The sequence below is a fragment of the Borostomias antarcticus genome, assembly GCF_949987555.1.
Source record: "Borostomias antarcticus genome assembly, chromosome: 1".
Lineage (NCBI taxonomy): Eukaryota > Metazoa > Chordata > Actinopteri > Stomiiformes > Stomiidae > Borostomias > Borostomias antarcticus.
In genome coordinates, this window is record NC_140234.1 from 59846355 (window position 1) to 59854500 (window position 8146).

The following is an 8146-nucleotide window of genomic DNA, read 5'->3' on the forward strand; positions in this document are numbered from 1 at the left end:
CCGAGGTGGAAATGGCCGACCCTTGACAGATTTCTTCCCACCTCTTACGAATGAGCCTCCGATGCTGAGAGAGCTCCGGACCTTGTCTCCAGTGGCACTCGGGTGATCGTGGAACATCGGAGTCAGATTGTCCCTTTACCAGCACACCACTAGACGCCATGAGGGTGGATAAGGCGCTAGCGGGGCTGTCAACTCTACTGATCCTGGTCATGGAAAGTGGTCGACTGACAAATGGAGCTGTGTCAGATGGAGCTGTGTCAGCAGCCCTCTTAACCATAGAGTCCGAGGTGGAAATGGCCGACCCTTGACAGATTTCTTCCCACCTCTTACGAATGAGCCTCCGATGCTGAGAGAGCTCCGGACCTTGTCTCCAGTGGCACTCGGGTGATCGTGGAACATCGGAGTCAGATTGTTCCTTTACCAGCACACCAGTAGACGCCATGGGGGTGGATAAAGCGCTAGCGGGGCTGTCAACTCTAACGGTCTTGGTCATCGCGAATGGTGGTCTGACAGATGGAGCTGTGATAGAAGGGACTGCGTCAGACAAGGCTGTGTCAGGTGTCCTCTTCATCAGAGAGTCCGAGGTGGAAATGGCCGACCCTTGAAAGACTCCCTCCCACTTCTTGCGAAAAACCCTCCGACGCTGAGAGAGCTCCAGATCTTGTCTCCAGCCTTGAAAGACTCCCTCCCACTTCTTGCGAAAAACCCTCCGACGCTGAGAGAGCTCCAGATCTTGTCTCCAGTGGCGCTCGGGTGATCGTGGAACATCGGAGTCAGATTGTCCCTTTACCAGCACACCAGTAGACGCCATGGGGGTGGATAAGGCGTTAGCGGGGCTGTCAACTCTACTGATCCTGGTCATGGAAAGTGGTCGACTGACAGATGGAGCTGTGTCAGATGGAGCTGTGTCAGCAGCCCTCTTAACCATAGAGTCCGAGGTGGAAATGGCCGACCCTTGACAGATTTCTTCCCACCTCTTACGAATGAGCCTCCGATGCTGAGAGAGCTCCGGACCTTGTCTCCAGTGGCACTCGGGTGATCGTGGAACATCGGAGTCAGATTGTCCCTTTACCAGCACACCAGTAGACGCCATGGGGGTGGATAAAGCGCTAGCGGGGCTGTCAACTCTAACGGTCTTGGTCATCGCGAATGGTGGTCTGACAGATGGAGCTGTGATAGAAGGGACTGCGTCAGACAAGGCTGTGTCAGGTGTCCTCTTCATCAGAGAGTCCGAGGTGGAAATGGCCGACCCTTGAAAGACTCCCTCCCACTTCTTGCGAAAAACCCTCCGACGCTAAGAGAGCTCCAGATCTTGTCTCCAGTGGCGCTCGGGTAATCGTGGAACATCGGAGTCAGATTGTCCCTTTACCAGCACACCAGTAGACGCCATGGGGGTGGATAAGGCGCTAGCGGGGCTGTCAACTCTACTGGTCCTGGTGATCGTGAATGGTGGTCTGACAGACGGGGCTGTTTCAGACGGGGCTGTGACAAATGGACCGGTGACAGACAGTGCTGTGTCATATGGAGCTGTGACAGCTGCCCTGTTCACCAGAGAGTCTGAGCTCTTGCAACAGAGCCTCTGACAGCGAGGCAGCACCAGACGCTCCCTGTCGGCCTTGGCTGAGAGAGGAACGTTCAGCTCTGATTTGTCCTTTGAACTTTTGCCCTTGCGTGTTGGAAAGGGCTTGGTGACGCCGCTAGGCGGCACGGGGGCGAAGCCTCTGCTCATCTCAGACACCGGGTCTTGTCCACAGCCCCCCGGATCATAGGAGTCAGAACCTGAATCGCCTCGACAGTCACAATGGCGCTCATGCATCTGCATTAGCACTTCCAGATGGTCAGGGCAGCTGTCGACCCGTGCTGTCACACTGTCCCTCTGGGCCCTTTTGAGATACAACAAAATAAAATAAACTAAAATGACTATTGATGATTTCAGTACACTTGTACAATCAAAATGCATCATACCACACATTTTACACATAAACACACACATCTCACACATGCATGCACACACGCACGCACAAACAAACACACACACACACACACACGCACACACACGGTTGGATACACTGAAAAAAACATTATCAACTTACCAATCAATGTCTTCAAGGTTTTCATCATCATCCTAATTTATAAAGGAAATACAAGATGGTATTTAGGCTCAATTTAGGTCATTAAGGCTTCACAAAGACAGAACAGCTTCTGTAATTGTTTGAATTGTAATTGATTAAAGTACAATGAAACTTTGATTACCAACCTGAATGTGTCTGTGGCGAATTCTCCATTGATCTAATAGCCAAAAAAAGACCAGGTTCACAGAGAGAAGGAACCAAACTGCCATGCAGACGAATGACAGATCAAGATCCAACGGGGTTGTCTGAGAGGGCGTCGCCGCAGGACCATGGTATACATGACCACCCGGCACCCTCTCTGGGGTTTTAAAAACATTAGTTATTCCACTAACAAACATATTGTCAAAGATACATCTCTAACAACATGCTCTTCTCATCGCGAACACCGCACTGAGGCTTGTCTACTTGTTACAGCAGTATATATACACCTTGCCGCTGTGACGTCAACATGTTACGCCGTAGTGCCCGTGATGTCACAGAGCGGATAGAACACTGTGATTGGACGGCTAGTCCAGATATGTACCTTGCCGCTGTGACGTGTGCACGTTACGCCGTAGTGCCCGTGATGTCACAGACCGGATAGAACACTGTGACTTGACGGCTATCCAGGCTGCTATAATTGAAATAAATGTAGGGCTAGATTTAAATAGATTTAAGCTATTTTCTTTTTGCTTAAGACCCAACGATACCCCTTATTTAATACACTCCGACATTCAGAATTAAATAGGAGCGCTGGTCGGATAACAACAGATAGCATAGTGTCCGTAGTGATGTCACTCAGCGCTGCAGTCGTTAATTGTCCACGTTTTCGATAGAGATGGATAGGCATTATTGGCGATATTAAATAAAGGTAATCGCTCTCTATGAATCATTCATATTCAAGGGCGTTTTGTTATTTTGAAGACTATACTCGTAGGCCAGTAGGATTTGAAAGGAGCCCACGATACTTTAAACTTTATGCGGGTTGGATCATACAACTGCCGCGGGCTACGCCTGGGCCGACGTATAGTAGTTGACAGCCTGCTGAAAAAATGTGATATTTTATGTTTACAAGAAACTTTTTTATCTAAACAGGACTTGGGAAATTTGAACTCTTTTAATGACAATTTCCATGGGGCTAGTGAGTCCACTACTGACCTATCTATGGGGATAGTGAGAGGAAGGATAGCAGGGGGCGTGGCCATAAGGGTATCTCTGCAGGCCCGGAGACTTCGAGGGGGCGGGTCAACTGTCAATCAATTTCTACTTTGGCCAATCAGAGGCTGACAATCGTCTTGTCAATCAAAAACTCATTTCGCCTGAAAGGTTGAATCACTTTTTATTTGGCGAATCTTCTTTCTCTTAGGAGAAGGGGTGTGAGACGCAAAGCTAATTTGTCATTAATAAGTGTCAGCTGCGGACGATCAAGCGAACATATTGGACGTCTTTCGAGGTAAGGGAGATTGACACAAGTAACATAACAATAAGCAGTTATTTTAACGTAGGCCTATTTTCAATTAGTTATAACATTGACAGCGCCTAAATGCAAAATTTAAGAACGTAGACGAAGATGCTGAGATGCCTGACGTTATCTGAATAGCTAGTTAGTGAATACATCCATGATCCTAGCCGTCACAACGTGTAGGCTATTCTTGACCCAAGTTAACATTAGCAAGGCGGTGTACCTGCGCACATGCGCAAACAGAGCAGTGCTTCTACAAAGAAATCTATCATATTTATTTTCTCATGTAAACACTGGGCGTTTGGTGTTGCCAAGCAATTAGGCTCTTTGCACAAGCTCCACTACTTCCTGACATTCTACAGGCATCCTTATTTCCTGTCCTATACCATTGGATGGAAGTTATTAATCAGGTGTGCCGCTTATATAGATAAACAAATAGACAGGTAGGTGTGTATATATATATACACAGTATGCATGATTATGTTCTGTTAAAAATATATAATTGGTTGACAGGAAACCAAGAGGTACAAGAGAGTGGAAGAGAGGGGACAGGAGGAGAGGACATAGAGATGAGAGGTGATACCTGATGTTAGCCAAAGAGACACTAGATTAATTAGATCCTGGCAAGTTTAAAAAATAATATGGATGGATGGATGGGTGGGTGGGTGTGTGTGTGTTTATAGCTTATGTTTATGTTTTGTTAATTTGTGGACAGGAGATGAAAATGGACACCACAGTGGAGGAGAGGTGACAGGAGGAGACCAGCATGGACAAAAGACGGGAGGAGAGGTGACAGGAGGAGACCAACATGGACAAAAGACAGGAGGAGAGGTGACAGGAGGAGACCAACATGGACACCACAGTGGCAGAGAGGTGACAGGAGGAGACCAACATGGACACCACAGTGGAAGAGAGGTGACAGGAGGAGACCAACATGGACACCACAGTGGAAGAGAGGTGACAGGAGGAGACCAGCATGGACATCAGAGAGGAGGAGGCCAGGCTGGGAGAGAGGTGACAGGAGGAGCTAGTCTCATGTTTCTAATAGATGGTGTGTTCTCATCAACATTCACTTAAGTTGTGTCCTCTCTGGATGACCTCCACTGCTCTCAGTTAAAGATGATATTAATCCAATATGATGCGTGTTGTTCTTTATAGATCTAGCCTCTTCATTTTGCTCTCAAAGTGCACCAGATTGAAGCACCACAACTAAATGACCTCGGTATTACAAAAATCCTGCGTACAGCCCTGGTCCTGAATGTTTCAGAGGGCAGATGACCTCCTTCTAATCAAGGAGCAGGTGTTCATAACTCTGTCTGCATCACTACACTGTGGTGACATTTTGGTTGTACCGTCTGATCACAACACTAAGAGTTCCAATCTAATTTTTTAACAGAGTTCTAATCTAATTTCTAATCTAATTTTTTAACCTATCTGTCTACATGTCTGTCTGTCCATCTCTATCTTTCATTGTTTGCCCCTGTTTTATTATTGTATCTGAGGCTTCACGTTTGGTGATGGGACCTCAGTGGGTGAGAACAGACATGCTGAATAGACATAAAGATCTAGGCATGGGCAGCATCTTTCCATCCATTTAAAAATAAATATGTATTATTTTATGCCAAACTACATTCAGTCTAGCCCTAACCTCTTAGAGTGCAGGAAGTGTCGGCCAGCTGTGTCGTGTGTCTCCATTCTCAGCGTCAGTACATCGTTTGATGGTTCACCTGGGCCAGCAGACTAAGCAGAGCCTCGACCCAAACAAGGTGTCCTGAATGGTCTCCCAGGTCCGCCTTGAACAACTGAACTGTCAGCCCAGTGTTTGTGTGGTCTACAAGATATTCAATAAAACCTGGAGAAAATTATCTGTATCTTGTCTTTACACTTACAGCACACATGCTGCACAAATGATAACCTTAATTGTATGACACTTGTTTTGTCAAATGCACAAGGGTATCTCTAACTTGGCTAGACTGTGGATGTGGTGACTAGTCCAGGCCAGTCAGCATGGTATAAGCTGCATACAGGTGAGCGGAAGCTGAAACGCTTGTTCCTTGGCTAGGCCCAAGGCAGCTTGCCAGCAGGGTCAGGCCTGTGCCGGGAGGTCAGTACATTAGAACCCCCTTAGGCGGGCTGTATGTATCCTTGGTTCTCAAACTTATATTTGTTGTAAAGAAAGGTAGAACTTGCTTGGTTGATTATGTAAGTGTGTGTGTGTGGGGTGCTGTTGATTTTCCTCCACACTCTGTCAGCCATATGTTTCCACTATGTGGATCTGAAAACAGTGATGGGGATTAAATTAGGTTGCTAAGAGAACTGCTAGTCACCAGAAGCATTCAAGAACATAACCCGTGCTGGAATACTAGTGTATGAACAAATCAATACAAGTAGAGCACATCTACTGACAGGCTGGCTGAATGACTAGAAGACTGACTTGGGACCTCCACTGAGGACATCCCAGTCCTGGCTATGGATCAGTAGTGATGCTCCCCTGCCCCTGTAGTCCAGGCATTTTATGACATAACCTTGAACAAATTGCAACAGAAATTATTTCAACTGTTTTAGTGTCATACATATGTTCTTTATATCATATCAGTTAGTCCCCCAAAATCCCAGTGGTGGAAAGTAATGAAAAATGCAGATGGAAGGTATGTGACAAATATACCAATTTCCAATTTCCGCCTATGTAAAAGAAAAAGGTTTATGCATGTTTTCTTGTCTGATGTCCACACAACACTGTCCCCAATCAACCAGAAACTATATAGGATGCATCACAGTGCATATACAGAAATATATTTTTAATTCTTTTGGCATTTGGTGAAGAGAAAAGGGGTGAATCTCACACATATTGCAACAGAAAATCTGACATGTATTAATCAAATAGCTCAAGAGTCTAGAACCCTGGAGAGGACAGTCTACAACCCTGGAGAACAGTCTACAGCCCTGTAGAGAACAGTAGAACCCTGGAGAACAGTCTACAGCCCTGTAGAGAACAGTAGAACCCTGGAGAACAGTCTACAGCCCTGGAGAACAGTCTACAGCCCTGGAGAGAACAGTAGAACCCTGGAGAACAGTCTACAGCCCTGTAGAGAACAGTAGAACCCTGGAGAGGACAGTCTGAGACGTAGAACCGTCCATAGCAGAGCAGCCAGGTGCTAGAGGGTCCACTTCAGATACCTGTGGGAGAAAATCACACGCGCGTGCGCGCGCACACACACACACACACACACACACACACACACACGATTAGAGGGTCCACTTCAGGAGAGAAGAGAACATGAGCAGGATGATAATAATAATAATAATAATAATAACTTGCATTCATCATCATCTTCATCATCACATGCCGCCTGATGTGAATTTGCACACCCTGATCCTTCACAGCTGCTACATGCAACAGAACACTCAAGGCCATGTTTCTTGCATGTGCACCTCAGGCTGCTGCAGTCTGTCTTGCAGGTGCATCTGATGATCTTAAGAAGTCCTTGTGGAGCTGGTGGTAAGTCCGTCTGGACAGGGACAAGCCTCCCATCATTCTCTTTCCACCCCCATTCTTGTGGCAGGAGTTCATCTACAGGTCCCTTCCCCTGTTGCACCTGGTAGTACACACGGAGACTCTGGTACTTTGCTGCTGCTGACGTTGGTGGTAGACTCTGTGGCTGTACATGAGAAGTGCTGGTAGCCACCTTCTCACAAAAGCGCTTGTATCTTAGACTGTCAAGTCCCTCCCCAGGCTTCCCATTGTACAGGCACAGCCAAGCATTCTCTCCTGCTGACACAATCTCTGCTCTAGAAGCTGACTATGAGTCAAACACTGTAGCTTGCTGATAGAACTCGCTGCTGGCTCTGAACTTCTTGAGGAGAGCTCCTTTCCCAATGCCATAAAGGCAGGACGTAGTGTCACACCCAGCTATAGCATGAATGAAGAGAATGTGAGTGCACACACTGGGACCTAGCTGCTGCTTGACGGACTTGATGTTCCACATGTGTGGCTTCATGCTTTTCTTGGGCTCAAGTTTGAAGAAGAGGTCATGGGAGTTGAGGTTGGTGTGGTAGATGAGGAGGACGAGCAGATCTGTATCATGTCACCAGGATGGGGGTGGAAAGAGAATGATGGGAGGCTTGTCCCTGTCCAGACGGACTTACCACCAGCTCCACAAGAACGTCTTAAGATCATCAGATGCACCTGCAAGACAGACTGCAGCAGCCTGAGGTGCACATGCAAGAAACATGGCCTTGAGTGTTCTGTTGCATGTAGCAGCTGTAAAGGATCAGGGTGTGCAAATTCACATCAGGCGGCATAGGCCTAGGTCTAGTTGTTGACATTTATGCTACCAGTGATCCTTTTTATTTCTGAAAATATTACCAGATCAAATACCCTACAATACTGTGCCGTTTAGCCTACTCATGCTGCAGGAAATAGCTGATATTTGATAAGGGTCTCTTTAGGGAGCCCAAGTCTGTTACCTGCGCTGTCCTGTAGGTGGCACTATTCCCCTCTGAATCACCCTCACTCTGCTGGTGCTGAATCTGTGCAAATTGGCGCCATTTTGAAGCTAGGAGGGGGAAGAGA

At 47.0% G+C, this 8146-nt stretch overlaps 1 protein-coding gene across 1 annotated transcript in view; it reads left to right on the forward strand.

The window, feature by feature from the left end:
• The first annotated feature begins 8132 nt into the window (after positions 1 to 8132).
• LOC311308186 (sister chromatid cohesion protein PDS5 homolog B-like) overlaps positions 8133 to 8146 on the forward strand; it is a 40895-nt gene continuing 40881 nt past the window's right edge. Inside the window, 1 exon segment of the mRNA XM_084437122.1 lies at positions 8133 to 8146. This exon segment is cut by the window's right edge and continues 43 nt beyond it. The gene's annotated coding sequence lies outside the window, so the exon portion shown is untranslated.